Consider the following 16,736-nt stretch of genomic DNA (forward strand, 5'->3'; position numbering starts at 1 on the left):
AGGATCCTGAGGTCCCTAGTCTCTTTCTCTAGGGGTACAATAAGCATTTGCTACAGTTAAGCCACAGCAAGATGGGTTTTCTGTTACTTGCAGCCCAAAGCATTTCACGCAGAAGTAAGTGAACAGCCCCTTTCTCCAGTAGGGATCTGGATTCTGTACTCCTTTAGGGCTCAGAGAAGGAAGTGATTCCCTCTATGTGGAGGAGAAGGAGGGATTGAGGAAGGCTTGAAGAGGTGGTGGGCTTGGACCAGACCAACAGAGCTTTCTCTTTTTCCTCTTTTACTGATTTCAACTGAAGTGACCCGTGTCTAACACAAAGCAAGTGCTCAATAAACATGTCAGATGAATACATAAGTATGCCTATAAATGAATGGGTAATTCAAATTTTAATGCTGTCCGTGAACCCAGTGAAGTCATCCCTAGTTTTTCTAAAAGCCCCCTTGGGGAGACTCACACCTGCCTAGGGTAGAGGACTGGTTAGCCTTGGCTTTCTTCCCTCTAAGATGTGGCTTTTGTTGTGGTTTTGTTTGTTTTTGGTGTTGGGGAATAAACCCAGGGCACTTTACTGCTGAACGACATCTCTAGTCCTTTTTATCTTTTATTTTGAGGGTCTCACTAAATTGTTTAGGGCCTCACTGAGCTGCTGAGGATGGCCTTGAACTCGAAATCCTCCTGCCTCAGCTTCCTGAGTTGTAAGAATTACAGGCGTGTACCAGGGCACCTGGAGGCTGATGTATTAATCAGTTCCTCTGCCCTGAGGGTTCCCTTCTCAGCAGGCGTATCCCCACGAGTCTTATTGGGAAAAGATGGAATTGATCCACACCTTCCCCAAGAAGTATTAGAAGACACCGAGAGAGGGGAAGGTGTTTGGCCTTGTGCACTGTGCAGTGTTTGGGCAGGGAGGTCCCCTGACCTCTTCCTAAGGCCAGGACAAGCAAAGGGTGTTAGTGGGGTATCTGTAAGAAAGGTCACGGACATTTGGTTTCACAGCTGGATGTCTGTGTAGGCAGCTGATTGGCAGAACTTCCCATCTATTACCTGACAAGGAAAAGAAAGTCCTTAGGAGATGGCGTGGTGGGGGCTGGTCAGGTAGGGTGCTGGGGGGGGCTGGGGATGTGGCTCAAGCGGTAGCGCGCTCGCCTGGCATGCGTGCAGACCGGATTTGATCCTCAGCACCACATACAAAGATGTTGTGTCCGCCGAAAACTAAAAAATAAATATTAAAAAATTCTCTCTCTCTCTCTCTCTCTCTCTCTCTCTCTCTCTCTCTCTCTCCCTCTTAAAAAAAAAAAAAAAGAGGGTGCTGGGGAGGAGGTCTCTGAGCTCCTACTTCCTAGGAGTTCAAGATGGACTCCACGCTTAAGCTAAAATACACTCTGAATTATGCCCTAACAGGTGTGCAAAACACCTGACCTGAGGCAAGGGAGGGGGTGGGAATCAAGAGTAATTCTCAGCCTGGCATCTGCCACTACCTCTTTCCCCAGGCCATTTTCCCTGCATGTACAGGTCTTCTAGAGGGGGCTGTCATTAAAATTTGAAGAACACTCTCTGATTCTCCAACACCAATTGGGTACCACAGTTCCTTCCTCTTCTGACACCAACCACCCAGAGTCAGCTTCCAACCTCACAGGACGGCGCTGTCAGTCACTCCAGCCCTTGAGCCTACCTCCCCACCAAGTTCTTTCTAGACTTGTTTACTTCCCTCCATAAGGGAAAAAAACCTGTTTTACTTAGCATCTTAAGATGCTTATGGCGGGGTGCAGTGGCACACTTCTGCAATCCCAGCTACTCAGGAGGCCAAGGCAGTAGAATCAAAAGACCAAGGCCAGCCTGGGCAACTTAGCAAGACTCTGCCTCAAGATAAAGCTAAATTAGAGAGGGCTGGGCATGTAGCTCAGCGGTAGAGTGTTCCTGCAGTCCCCAGCACAACAAAATCAGACAGAACAAAGCCTGAAGCTGGCCGACAATCCCATTGTTCTCAGGCCCACCCTCCAGGTGTTCTCCAAACCATCAAAAATCCAGAGGCAGCTTCATGCCCAGGGAAGACTGATGGAGTCTTCTCTACCTGTCCTGTTTGGTTGTGGTTTGATCCCCAGTAAAACACACACACACACACACACACACACACACACACACATACACACACACACACGCTTACAAATCTCGTGGTTGAAGCCTGAGATTCTGCAATAGTCTCCCTCTCCCCTACCTCCACTGCTGTTTGCAAAAAATTGTTTAAAATCAAAGTTGCCTTGCTCTGTCCACATTTTGGACTTGACATCCTACCACTCAGTTCAGCTGCTGCAGTTTTCTGCTCTCACCTGATGTGCCTTGTGGGTGACATCACACACAGGCAAATGCAAAATGTGCTCAAATTGTTCTCTAGTATATTAATTGTATTTGAACCATTTGGCATTTTCCAAACAAGCATTAAAACAGAACAGAGTGTAGATGTCTGGTTCAGACATTCTGAACACAACTCATTCGCTTGCCAGGGTCTCAAATGTGCTAGTTTTTAAAAATTACAGGAAGAGAGATGCCAGGAGGGCAGGTGAGTATTTTTTTTTTTTAATGGGATTGAACCCAGAGGCACTCGACCACTGAGCCACATCCTCAGCCCTTTTTTGTATCTTATTTCGAGACAGGGTCTCACTGAGTTGCTTAGTGCCTCGCTTTTAATGAGTCTGGCTTTGAACTCACGATCCTCCTGCCTCATCTTCCTGAGCCGCTGGGATTACAGGTGTGAGCCACAGTGCCCAGCTGATCCAGGTGAGTATTCTGACAATATTCTCAAAAGCCCACCACCTTCCGATTGCCTCCCATTCTCATCTCTATCTTCAAGTGAAGCTGTTCTTCACAAGGCTTTCTCTAAGAATCGACTGCACATTCATGAAAATCACAGAAACTCCAGGTGAAAGGGGATTTAAAAATCCCTTGATCCCTTATCTTACAGAGAAGGAAAGTGTTGTTGCTGGCCATGGGCTTCTTGAGGCAGGTGCTGGGCCAGATTGTTATCCGAGACCCTTGTGCTCAGCCTTGGACTTGAGACACTCAGGTACTCGGGGTGCACCTGCTGCGGGGAATCAGAATGAATCTCAAACCCAAAGGGGAGGTGGAGAGATGGGCAGCAAGACAGGAGAGCTTGCTGGATGGCCTCTCAAATGGCCCCAACTGGCCAAGGGCTGCTCTTCCCTCTAGATCGTCCAGGGCAGGGGTGCAGCTCAGTGGTGGAGTGCTTTCCCAGACGCATGAGGCCATGGGTCTGTCTCCCAGCACAACAAAAGCAAATAAAACAAACAAACCCTAAAGCTGACCAACCACCTCCGCTGTTCTCAGTCCCACTCTCTAGATGCTTCCAAACTCACCCAAAATACAGCAGCACCTTTGTGCCAGAGAAGACTGACAGGGCTTCTCTACCCCTCCTGTTAGGTCATTTTTGCCTATATTATGGTCATCATGGTCCATGACACGGATTATAAATGGTCAGATGACACACTCTAAATATGACCCCTCTGGGAGTTTTTAATCCATCCAAGACCCAGACAGACATAGCAGGGGAAAGTGAAAATATCTCAGTTTCATTAGGAGAAATTTATTGCTTGCTTAAGGTTGCTATAGTGACCGAGGAGACAGGGACGATTTGTAGATGCCAGGGTCTGTCGAAGATCTCAGGTAAGGGACAGAGCTACACTGACAGCAAACTGCACATGTCCCCGGTCACTTAGCACCTGCTACTTTATTTAATCCTTACAAACTCCCAGGAGATAGCGAGTATTACCTATTTAGAATGAAGGAAACGGAGGTCAGAGGTGCTCAGCCGTTTATTGAAGACCACAAGAAACTGATCTGCAGGTCCGTCTGGCCCTGAAGCCCCTGTGGATTGGACTTCTTCTAAGATTGTGAAGATGTTTAGGTTGACACTGGTGGTGGGAGATACAACCGCTCACGTCCATGGGCTCAAGGGAGGCACATCCGTAGGGAAGACACCAGCCTCCCCAACGATGCCACCATTTCTAGGAGCCAGCTTGTCTGCTGCTGTTTGCCGCGGGTCATCTACATCCCATCAGTGGAGCCTGGTATTGGTATGGGCTCTATTGGAAGCAAGGATTGGAGCATCAGTTTTCATCTGGGAGGGCAGGCAGACTGATAAGAGAGGACAGAAGTGACATGAGGAAGGAGAGGCACACAGCACTTGACCCCCCTTATCTGCAGTTTCACTTTTATGGTTTGAGTTCCCTGTGGTCAACTGAGGTCTGAAAATGTGAAATGGAAAATTCCAGAAACAAAGCAATCGATGAGTTTTAAATGGCTCTCTGTTGGGAGTACTGTGATGAAATCTCCCGTTATCCCACCCCAGAAATGAAGCAGACACATCTCCTTCCGAGGTCTAGTCAGAAGGTCAATAGCGCCCTGTGTCACAAAGCCCAGGTCATTCACGGCAGGTCATCCCATCACACGGGCCTTGTGCCATCTCATGTCACCCAAAGATGGGGAAGTGTTAGCACAAAGAGACTGGGCCGGATGCAAACTTCATGGATCAGCCAAAAGCCTTTATTCAGGAATGGAGTCATGGTTCTGATGGGCCCACATTCTTGGAGGAAAATGAGCCGCTGTTCAATGGAGGAGTTCAGGCTTACCTAGGCTACACTGAGAGGTGACTTAGTGAGTGTGTCAGTTGGGGCACTAAGGAATTTGGGTTTGGGGTTGGGCGTGGGTGGCCAGCACCTGGAGAGGATTTATCTTGGAAGAGATTCGTGTTTCCTAGAGACCATTATTCTAGGTTTGATGAAACACTTTCTCCCCACCAGTGGCCACCATCTGAAAAGGACTTTATCTTGAAAGGGATGAACGCTATCAATGGATGGCTTTCTTTTTCATTCCATTTTCCCAGGCCACACTATCTCGGGATTTTTTATTTTTCATATCCAATAGTCTGTGTCATAGGATATTTTTCGCGTGCGAGAGAGAGGCCACCTACAAATAACTTTTATCATAGTATATTGTTATAATTGCTTATTTTGCTATTAGTTATTGTTCATCTCTTACTAGTTCTAATTTATGAATGAAACTTTGTCATAATTATGCATAAAATCATAATCCATATGAGGTTTAGTACCCTCTGAGGTTTCAGGCATCCATTGGGTTATCTCCTCTATAGATAAGGGGACAACGATATTAAGCCATTTAATTCTCTGAGAGAAAGGCCAGCCCCAAACATCCGCAAGATTCTTGTTCACCCAAGTGGAGGAATCGATGGCTGAGGGCTGCTCTCTGGGACTGTTAATTCCCAGTCTCATTCTGGTCAGAAGCATTTCCTCAGCCCTGGGAAGAAAAAGTCTTCCTTTTATCCTTTTTATAAAAAGGGTGTAGATCCTGGCAGTTGGAAATGGGATGGAGCCCACTATATGGTCACAGGGAGCTGGGTGTGGTGGCACATGTCTATAATCCTAGCTGCTCAGGAGATGGAGGCAAGAGGATTTCAAGTTTGAGCCAGCCTGGGAAACTTAGCAAGACCCTTTCTCAAAATAAAATACCAAGGGCTGGGGGTCTAGCTCAGGGACAGAGCACCCCTGAGTTCAATCCCTATGTCCCCAACACCCACACGCAGAGTCACTGGGAATGAGTAGAGCAGTGACAATCACTGCTACATCAGGACTAGGCTGAGGGTCCCGTGAACAAGAGCATAAGGGTAACCTGTGTGCAAGAATCAGCCTCCTAAGCAGACTGAAGGAGTGGCAAGTGCCCCGTATGGTCTAGATTCTTCTTATGGTACTAGGAGGAACTCCTTTCTCTGCTCACAACACTCTTAGCTTCTGACGCCTCTTGCATGTGGCGTTTTCCTTTGCATTAAACAAAATTCTCCCACTGTTTGCACATCAGGTGGGTGTCCTACAACTCAGTGATGACCCTCACTACCTGGGGTTACTGCACACCCCACAGTAACAAGACTGCCCCTGTGTCAGGTGCCAACAGTCAGTAGTGAGTCCACAGGTTGTCCGCAGTTCTAACATGGCTTCTAATATGGCTTCGTTGAATGTGCCCTAAAGATCCATGTGTTAAAGACTTGGTTCCCAGGGTGGCACTATTGGGATGCAATGGAACCCCTAGGAGATGGGGCCTTGTAGTTCTTAGGTCACTGAGGCCGTGCCCTTGAAGGGGGTTGTGAGACCCAAATCTGAGCCTCTCTTCCTGGCCCCTGATGACAGCAGTCTGTTCTGCCACACCTTCCCACCCTCCTATGTTGCCCTCAACAGAGGCCCAAAGCAAAGGGGTCACCTAATCTTTGGTTGGGACCTTCAGAACTGTGAGCCAAACCTTTTCTCTTTGCAATTGATTGCTTCAGGTGTTTCTTTGTAGTGACAGAAAGCTGATTAATACAGCTGCAAACTGGGGATTCCTTTTTAGGTTAAATAATTTGCCATGGGAGCTCACAGGAATCAGGGAAGCACAATTGTTGTATGGGGCAGGACAGGATAAAGGATTCATTTGAACCGCAAGAGGAAGAGGCACACAGGCAAGTTTGGGAAGGGTGTCCCGTGTAGGAGCTTCTGTTTCTACAGAACTGAGGTGCATGCGCCACCCTCCCTGCATGAGGATGAGCTCACCAAATCTGAAGCTCTCCAAGCTCCAACCTTTAGCAATTTTTATGGAGTCTTTTATACACAGACACGATGGATTATTAACTCAATCTTCAGTTCCTCCGCCCTTCCCATGAGATGGGAGATGGCACTCAAAGTTCCAAGCTTATAATCTGGATTTAGCTTTTCTAGTGATCAGCTCCCATCCTGAAAAATGTAAGGATTCAGCCAGACATCTCATTAGCGTATGAAAAACTTCCCTCTGGAGATTCTAAAAGTCTTGGATGCTCTTGTGTCCAGAACTGGGGTCAAAGATAAAAACATCAGGACCAAAGATGATCCTAGGACTCCCATCTTGGAACCAAAATATACCTTCCCTCTTACTTCACACACATACAATGGCCTCTCACCCCATCTTAGTTCATTCTGCCCTGACAAAATACCTTAGAATGGGTAAATTACAACAGAAATTGACTCCTCAGCTCTGTGGATGCCGACACCCAAGCCCCAGACACCAGCAGATTTGGTGGTGGGGGAGGGCTCTCTGCTTCACAGATGGTGCCTTCTAACTGTCCAAGAATACGGAAGAGTCGGGACTGCCCTCTGGGGCCTCTTTGGTGAAGTTATTAATTCCATTCAGGAAGGTGGAGCCCCCATGGCCCCATTAGCCCCCCCCCAAAGCTCTATTGTAATCCTGTCACCTTGGCCATTAGGTTTCAAAACACAGATTTGGAGAGGACACCCACAGTGAGACCATATCCTGAGCCCCCCCCCCCCCACACACACACAGGGTCACACAGCTCTTCCAGCATGTTCCCGGGATTGCAACAGATGATCGTCTTGTAACCGAACACAGTGGGCTTGCCCTTTGGTGAGTGCAAGGCCAATCAGCTGCACAACCAGGAGATGAGAGAGTGAGGAGAGGTTCATTACTTCAGCAAGGAAGGAGAACACTGGAGCTAATTCTCCAAGCAGTGCCTCCACAACAAAGAAAGCCAGGAGCTTTTATGGAGGAAGCATACACAGACTCACAGAGGACAGACTCATCATCACATGCTGAGGTGGGCACACTCCTGAGCATGCTCAGTTCAAGTCATAAGTCACATGTTTAAAAATATAGTGAACAGGAATGCCCCTGGGCAGAGAATTTGGTCTTATGATCAACAAGTTAAGTATACTCTAGGACACCTCAAAAGAGTGAGTCAGACTTAAAACCAGCACACTATAGTGAGGCAGCCACATCAATGTTTATAGCAACTCAATTCACAATAGCTAGACTATGGAACCAACCTAGGTGCCCTTCAATAGAGAATGGATAAAGAAAATGTGGTATATATGCACAATGGAATATTTCTCAGCTTTAATGAAGAGTAAAATTATGGCATTTGCCAGTAAATGGTTGGAGCTGGAGAATCTCATGCTAAGCGAAATAAGCCAATCCCACAAAACCAAAGGCCAAATGTTTTCTCTAATATGCAGATGCTAATTCACAGTAAGGCTGGGATGGAGGGGAACTAGGGAAGAATACCTTAGATTAGGGAAGAATACCTTAGATTAGGTAGAGGGAAGTGATGAAAGGGGAGAGGTGGGGATTGGGATAGAAAAGATAGTAGAATGAAACAGACATTATCACTTTATGTGTATATGTGACTACATGACCAATATGATTCTGCAACATGTACACTCAGAAAAATGAAATTATATCCCATCTGTGTATGATATACCAAAGTGCATAAATGTGATCCACTGTCATGTATAACTAATTAAAACAACTAAAAAATTAAAAAAAAAGAGGGACTCAGAGCGATTCTTTGATTTTTGACTGGTTCCTTTTAAATTTCTCCAAAGGGCCTTAGCTAAAACAAAAAACAACTTTGAAGGAGCTTTTAATAGTCATTTAAAGGGTAGACCCACCCCGTTCCCACCCAAGCACAGGCACTTAAAAGTACTTGCCTAGCAGCTGACAATTTGTTCATTGTGTCCTTGACCCTCCCCACCTCCCTACCCAGGCACTGCTGTTCTCATTTTACAAATGAGAAAACTATGGCAAAGATCATAAAAATAATAACAACTATCTGGGATTTTTTTTTTCCAGAAGGTTGTTAGAAGAGCTCAATAAAAATTGTGCTGGTGATAATTTACTTAATGGGTAATATATTGCTTCTGGCAGGTTTTTTTTTTTTTTAAGCCCACAATTTATTGCCTAACAAAGTGCCTTGTGCATAAAATATGTTCAACCAATGGTGTGTTCTGCTGAGTCGAATCCACCCTTGCTGCTCTGCACATAAGAGCCAGGATTCTATTTTCCAAACCAGGAAGTTCTGATTTACGGATTCATTTATCTGAAAGATGATGTCCAAGACAAAATGTGAGGGACAATTAAGGGGATGATTTTATTCAGGCTACTGCAGGAGGGAGAGCCATCCAGATGTGACGATCAAAGTGCTCTGGTCAGGTGGCTTTGCCTGAGACATTTCCATGGAGGAGGAGGAGAAGGCCAGGTGGGGTGGCATACACCTGGGATAGTTTTGCAATCACAGGAAGTCTCAGCCGGCTGAACAGGAAGTGCTTTTCCAGGGGCCTGGCTGCTTTCAGAAGGACATACAATTCTAACCTTAGGTGGCTCATGAGACAGAGAACATAAAGGTGAAGTGTCTCCCCACCTAAATAAAAGGGAGGAGTGGCTCGTTTAGTAAGTCATTTCCAGAAACACAAAAGGAGAGGGAGAGTTGGGATGGCAAGAGGTTGGGGGATTTCTTAACTGTTGCAATTTCCAGGAGCACAGGCCTCAAATCAAGTTCAGTATTGCCCATCTCTTAAGAAAGTATGAAAATTCAACTATATTTAGCTACATACGAAACCTCACTTACTCCAACAAAACAAAAGCCACACTGTCTGTCTGTCTGTCTCTCTCTCTTGAGCCCTCCACTGCAGATGGCAGCACAGGAGAGCAATATTTTCAAAGGCATCCCGGTCACCCCCTGATGCCTTCCTCTGCTTTTAAGAGGAAGATCAAAGTCCTCAGCTTGGCCTCCAGGCCCCACCTGAGCTGGCCCCTGCCCACTCCTCCTGCCTCATCTCAGAGACCTCTACCCTTCTCTTTGGGCATCCCAGCCTCATTGCTATTTCTGGAAATTTCTATGTTCTCTTTTGCCTCCAGGCCCTCACCCCACTTGTCCTTTCTGCCTCTAAAGTTCTCTACCCCTCCTGGCCTCAGGCCACTCACCCCATAAAGACTCCTCCAACTTGGCTGGACACCTCCCTGGGTTCTCCTGACTGCAGCAAGTTCCTTTGTTAAAAATCCTTCAGAGGTGAAAATTCTTTTCCTTTAGAGCAGTACCAACAGAAATGCAACGTGAGCCACACACGGGATATTAAATCATCCTATTGGCACATTTCAACAAAAAAAGAGAAAAAGTGGAATTGCTTTTTTTTTTTTTTTTTTTTGCTTTTAAATAAAAAAAAAATCTGTTTAATTATGGGAAAATATACCTAACAAAATTTACCACCATTGCAAGGCTTGGTGGCACACACCTGTAATCCCAGTGGCTTGGGAGGCTGAGGCAGGAAAATTATGAGTTCAAAGCCAGCCTCAGCAACAGCAAGGTGCTAAGCAACTCAGTGAGACCCTGTCTCTAAATAAATGCAAAATAGGGCTGGGGATGTGGCTCAGTGATTCGGTGTCCCTGAGTTCAATCTCTGGTTAAAAAAAAAAAAGAAAGAAAGAAAAGAAAAGAAAAGAAAAGAAAAGAAATTTACCACCATGACCCTCAGAAATAGAACTGAAACTCTTCATTTCTTGAGCACTAATTCCCTTTCCTCTCACTCTGCTTTCTGTCTCTATGGATTTGACAACTCAGACAAGTGGATTTATGTAGTATTTGTCGTCTTGTGACTGGCTTGTTTCACTTAGTATAATGTCTTCAAGTTTCATCCGCATTGTAGTACATGTCAAAATGACCTTCCTTTTTGAACTTGAATAATCTGTTGCAGGTAGATATGTGCCACATTTTATTTATTAATTCATCATCCATTGATGAACACTTGGGTTGCTTCTTCTTTTGTGTTTTGTATATAATGTGGCTATGAACGTGGCAAATATTTGGGATACTGCTCTTGTTTTTTTTTTTTTCCAGAATATACCCAGAAGTAAAACTGGTGGATCATAAGGCAATTCTGTTTTTAATTTTTTGAAAAAAAAAATGGCATACTGTTTTTCATAATGACCATACCATTAACATTCCCACCAAAAATGTACAAAATTCTCATCTTCAATTCGCCAACACTTAGTGTTTGCTAGTTTTTCTTTTCTTTTCCCTCCCTCCCTCCCTCCCTTCCCTCCTTCCTTCCTTCCTTCCTTCCTTCCTTCCTTCCTTTCTTTCTTTTTAAATTTTTTTTCTAATTTGTTATACATGACAGAAGAATGCATTTTGATTCATAGTATACAAATGGAGCACAATTTTTCATGTCTTTGGTTGTACACACACCATTCCTGTATTTATACATGTACGTAGGGTAACGATGTCCATCTCATTCCACCATCTTTCCTACCCCATGCCCCCTCCCCTCCCTCCCTCCCCTTTGCCCTATCTAAAGTTCTTCCATTCCTCCCATGCTTCCCAGCCGCATTATGGATCAGCATTCACTTATCAGAGAAAATATTCAGGGTTTGGGTTTTGGGGGTTGGCTTACTTCACTTAGCAGGATATTCTTCAACTCCATCCATTTACCTGAAAATGCCATGATTTTATTCTCTTTTAATGCTGAGTAAAATTCCATTGTGTATGTGTGTGTGTGTGTGTATACATACCATATTTTCTCTATTCATTCATCTATTGAAGGGCATCTAGGTTGGTTCCACAAATAGCTATTGTGAATTGTGTTGCAATAAACGTTGATGTGGCTCTGTCCCTGTAGTATGCTGTTTTTAAGTCCTTTGGGTATAAACCGAGGAGAGGGAAGCTGGGTCAAATGGTGGTTTCATTCCAAGTTTTCTAAGGAATCTCTCTACTGATTTCCATATTGGCTGTTCAGATTTGCAGTCCTACCAGCAATGTAAAAGAATGAATGGAGGGCCAGAGGGAGTCTTCGTTCCTGTTGCTCCATAACCTTTCCTTCCTTCTTTCTTTCTTTCTTTTGAGATGGGAGGTTCAGTATTTTGCCCAGGCTGGTCTTGAATTCCTGGACCAGGTGATCCTCCTGCCTCAGCCTCCTGAATGCTAGGACTACAGTTCTGCTCATCAAGCCTGAATTTTCTTCTTCTTCCTCTTCCTTCTCCTTTACTTCCTTTTGATAATGGCCATCTTAAGGAGGATGCACTGGTTATAGTTAATTTTTGTAAGTCCTTTTATTCATTCCAGTATATCTGAAATATCTTCAGATCTACCTGAAATCAATAAAAATTATTAATGAAATGTTTTACATTCCTTCTTTTTCGTATAAATTCTTTGAAATTTGCTGTGTGCTCAGAGAGTATACAATGAGGACTGGTTACATTTCAAGTGCTCAATAGCCACAGGTGCCTAGTGTTTGTTCCTGTGTTTGTCTGCTTTTCCATCACTGTGACCAAAAGAGCTGACACAACAATGCAGAGGAGGAAAAGTTTATTTTGGCTCGTGGTTTCAGAGGTTTGAGTCCCTAGATGGTCAACTCCAGTCCCAAAGTGAGGCAGAACATCATGGTGGAAGGACTTGAAGGAGGAACCAGCTCAGGACAAGCCAACAAGGAAGCAGAGAGTTCCACTCACCGGGTCAAAATATACACCCTAAAGGCGTGCCCCCCCCACCTGCCTCTTCCAGCCACACCCTTCCTGCCTGCAGTTCTGGCTCACTTAATCCATATCAGTGAATCAACCCATGGATTAAGTTACAATAACCTAATCATTTTACCTCTGAATGCTCTTGCATTGGGGGATGCCAAACTGTACCTGTAGAGAATTTGACATTTCATTATACATTCTGTGGGGGTTATTTCTGTCTGGCTGTGGATAATCCCTAAAGAAAAGGGGACAGTAAAGCACCATGCCCCGAATGCTCCCTTTCTGTTCCCCCCAATCCCCCCAAGGGAACAATGTAGGCAAGCCTGGATGGGAAAGTCCAGCTACATATTATCTTGAAGGACACTGGCTTTCTTTCATGTCCCCAGAGAACGAGGGCAAGTTAGTATGCTCTATAGAAAGATACGTTCTCATCCACAGCTGCTCCTCGGAATGCTGGTCCTACCAGCAAACTAAGCAAACTCATGTTGATAATGTCACTGCTTCTGCAGCCCAAGATATAAAACCCCTGAGTGGGGATGGGTGCAGCATGGAAGAATACGTGTCACTCATCTGGTTGACCACCCTGGACAAAGCACTAAGGGAGAGAAGGCACTGCTTGGCAAAGCACCGTGAGGGACAGGGGTGCCATCTGTCAGCCTATTGCCACTGAACTCTTTTGGAAGCAGTGACTGATCTCTTGAGCTCTTTCCCCAATAAGCCATATGTCTAACATGCTGTCTTGGGTACATTCTTTGGCCTGTCTATACCCCACACCACTGCCCTGGCACAACTGTGGATAAGACAGGCTGCTCCTCCCATTAACTCCAAACTGCAATAGGACAGGCAATTGGTCTGTTTTACTCACAAGATACCGCTTGGCCAAAGGTTGGCATCTACCTTTAGGTCATTACCCAAATGCACATTTTTAAATAAACAAATGAATGGAAAGGAGTACTATTAATATATCTTTGCTTATGACTTTGTTCAGACGCACTGGTAGTTAATTTCAAGGAATAATTTGCAATTCTTTATTTCCTTGATCCCTTTCTAGGCATGCTCCTCGGCTCCTGGGACAAGAGAGGAAAAAATATTATCCTGGCCAATCCTGGATCTTTAACTGTGTGGAGACTGAAATAGCAAGTAAATGTCATCATAGAAACATGCAGCTGAGTGGCTCACTGGGAATGGATATTATCTCTCCAATGCTGGTAAAATTGAGGAACCGAATCTCAGTTTTTTTATTTTCAGAATAAATCGAGAGGAAGGGCTTTTTAGTTATCTTTTGCAGTACTGGGGATTTAACCCAGGGGGCGCTCTACCACAAAGCTACACCCCCAGTTTTTTTTAAAAAGTTCTTTATTTTGGCACACTGTCTCACTAAATTTCCTAGGCTGCCTTCGAACTTGTGATTCTCCTGCCCAGGCCTCCCCAGTTGTTGGGATTACAAGTGTGCAGCCTCTTTGGTAGGTAGGCTATTTAATTCTCAGTATTTCACTGTGGAAAGTGTATATCATGGCGACCTAAGGCAGGGACCAGGAAGCTGTCTTCCAGGAGGCCCCATGGAGCAGTTAATTCTCCCTTGAGTTTCCTATGCGATAGTCAAGCCTTCACCCTGGATTTTGTCATGGTCCACTTCAGGTCCCAAGGAGACTTTATATAAATAAGGAAAGGGTGTTATTTCTGAGCATAATAGGTGGAGCCCAGGCTGGATCTTAGCAGTCTCACTTTGTGTGCAGTGAGCAACCTGTCCACCATATGCAGTGGCCCTTCAAATCCTCCAGAAGCAGTCTGTCAGAGGTGAGCTTCCACTAACCACAGGTACCAGGCGGATATATAAAAGTGAAAGGCCTATGAGTTTTGGTTGAGAAATCACTATTATGGGGTCCAGATGTCTGTGTTCTTATGAGTTGTGAGTATGTTCTAAGGTATGTATTAACTGGTTTCATTCTCCTGACAATGCTACTGCATTATCACTAGCCTAATTTTTAGCATATTATGAAATAATTGTTCAAGGTCAACCAGCAAGTGAAGGACAGGCTGGGATTTTGAAGTATGCATGGCTGGGATTTTCAACTATGCAGCCTATTCTTTTGGCCTCTCTGAGTCACAGCTAAACTGGACCTGTAGAGACCACCCTTGTTTCCAACTTGTGTCTGCACAACCCACCTCAGAGTGTGTACATTTTTTTTCTAATACATTCCTTGGTCAAGGGAAGGAGGCCAGCCATCTACTCTGTACCCTTGAGATGACTTTGTGAATTTTTGCTCTACTGCGCTGCTCAAGACTGGAAGGCCCACCTCTGAGGGCAATTGCTTCACTCTCATTTCCTTGTTATGACAGGCCGCCTCCTCAGGGGACCCAAGTTCTGATACCAAACACCCACTCTGATCTTCAGAAAATCCAAACCAGTCTGACATTTCAGAGGAGGGATTGTCTAGTGTTTCTTTCTTTACACAATAAACTTTTGGAATGCTTCCAGGAAACGAATTCTGGAATGTGTAGATATTTAGATGCTCTGAGGAACTGGGCTGTTATAGGAACCCTAATGTGAAGGCTTTTGTTAAGTGTAGAACCAGATTTGCAAATTGAACAATTATCCCCTAGCCAGCTAAAACAACAGCTTCCATTTGCTGGCGCTTATTAGACTAGAAACTGTGCAAAGGATCCACGTCCAACTTCCTCATCTCTCTCTGCTTTTTAAGTAAAAAAAAAAAAAAAAAAAAAACTTTATAGAGATATAATTCACATACCATACTGGTTACACTTTAAAGTATACAATTCAGTGTTTTTTATATTCACAAGGATATGCCACTGCCACCACTATTTAATCCTGGAACATTTCTATTGCCCTAAAAGGAAATTCTGTACTAGTGAGCACGCCCTCCCTATTCCTCCCTTGCCCCACCCCTGGTTATAACTAATCTGGTTTTTGTCTCTAAAGACTTTCCTATTCTAGACATTTTGAAAAAAATATATATATACACATATATGAGAGAGAATATATATGTACATATACATATATTAAAAATTTTTTTAGTTGTAGGTGAACACAACACTTTTATTTTTGTTTATTTTTATGTGGTGCTGAGGATCGAACTCATTGCCTTACCTGTGCCTAGGTGAGCCCTCTACCATGAGCCACAACCCCAGCCATATATTTGACTGGGTCTTGCTACATTGCACAAGTTGGTCTCAAACTCATGAGCTCAAGTGATCCTCCCACCTCAGACTCCCAAGTAGCTGAGACCACAGGCATATGCCACCACACCTCGCTTGGACATTTTATGTAAATGGAACTGTATGTATGTGTTTTTTTGTGTCGGCTTTCTTTCACACAGTATAGTGTTATCGAGGTTCATCTGTGTTGTAGCTTATGTCAGTACATTATTCCTTTTTAGGTCTGAATATTTTTCTATTGCATGGGAATGACATATTTTATTTGTCCGCTCATCTGTAGGTGGACATTTAGGTTGCTCCATTTTGGGCTACCATCATGTTTTTAAATCTTCATCCCTCTCTTAGAAAAGAGCATATTGTCCTTGCTCATTAACTGACTGAACTGAGTTTTCTGAGAACACTTAAAACTTACAAACCTTCTAAGGAAATCACTGAATGGACTTAAAAGTTGCAGAGAGAAATCAAGTTTGGGTTCACAGATCAAGAAAGAAAAGGAATTCTGAATTGTAACCATCTTTCCAGCCCCATCCTCAAACATCAAATAATTGAAAATATACTGAGCTGGGCTGGGGATGTGGCTCAAGCAGTAGCGCGCTCGGCTGGCATGCGTGTGGCCCGGGTTTGATCCTCAGCACCACATACAAACAAAGATGTTGTGTCTGCTGAAAACTAAAAAATAAATATTAAAAAAAAAAGAAAATATACTGAGCCATAAATCCACCTCTTCCTGGAGTGCAGAGATATTTCTAGTAAGAAAAATTCTGGCATCGTCCTATGTTCTCAGTACTTGGTGAACTCTAGAGGTCATCTTGCCCTTTCCATAGACTATAAGAGCCCTGAGAAAGGGCACAGCTGCTCAGAGTTTCCAGTCTGTAGCCTGACTAGACTGAAATACCCATCCTCCAGTTAGGAGGGGGGTGACTATGGGCAAGGTTACTCATCCGCTCAACTTCAGTGCGGGCATGATAAAACAGGATCATTATTTATTTCATGGTAGTCCTGAAGTTGCCGTGGGGTGTAAGCCAAGTGTTTAGGACAGTGTCTGTCATAATGCAAATGCAACCATTAGCTTTCTTGAGGGGCGCCAGGGACCATATCTGTGACAAGTCAAGCTCCCCCCAGCTCTACACAAAATGGTCCCTTTCTCCTAATCATTCTTAACTCATTTGCCACTATACATTCCTAGATAATTTATCATTCTTCAGAGCTCATGTCTCCCACAG

Source organism: Urocitellus parryii, chromosome 4, assembly GCF_045843805.1.
Source record: "Urocitellus parryii isolate mUroPar1 chromosome 4, mUroPar1.hap1, whole genome shotgun sequence".
Classification (NCBI taxonomy): domain Eukaryota; kingdom Metazoa; phylum Chordata; class Mammalia; order Rodentia; family Sciuridae; genus Urocitellus; species Urocitellus parryii.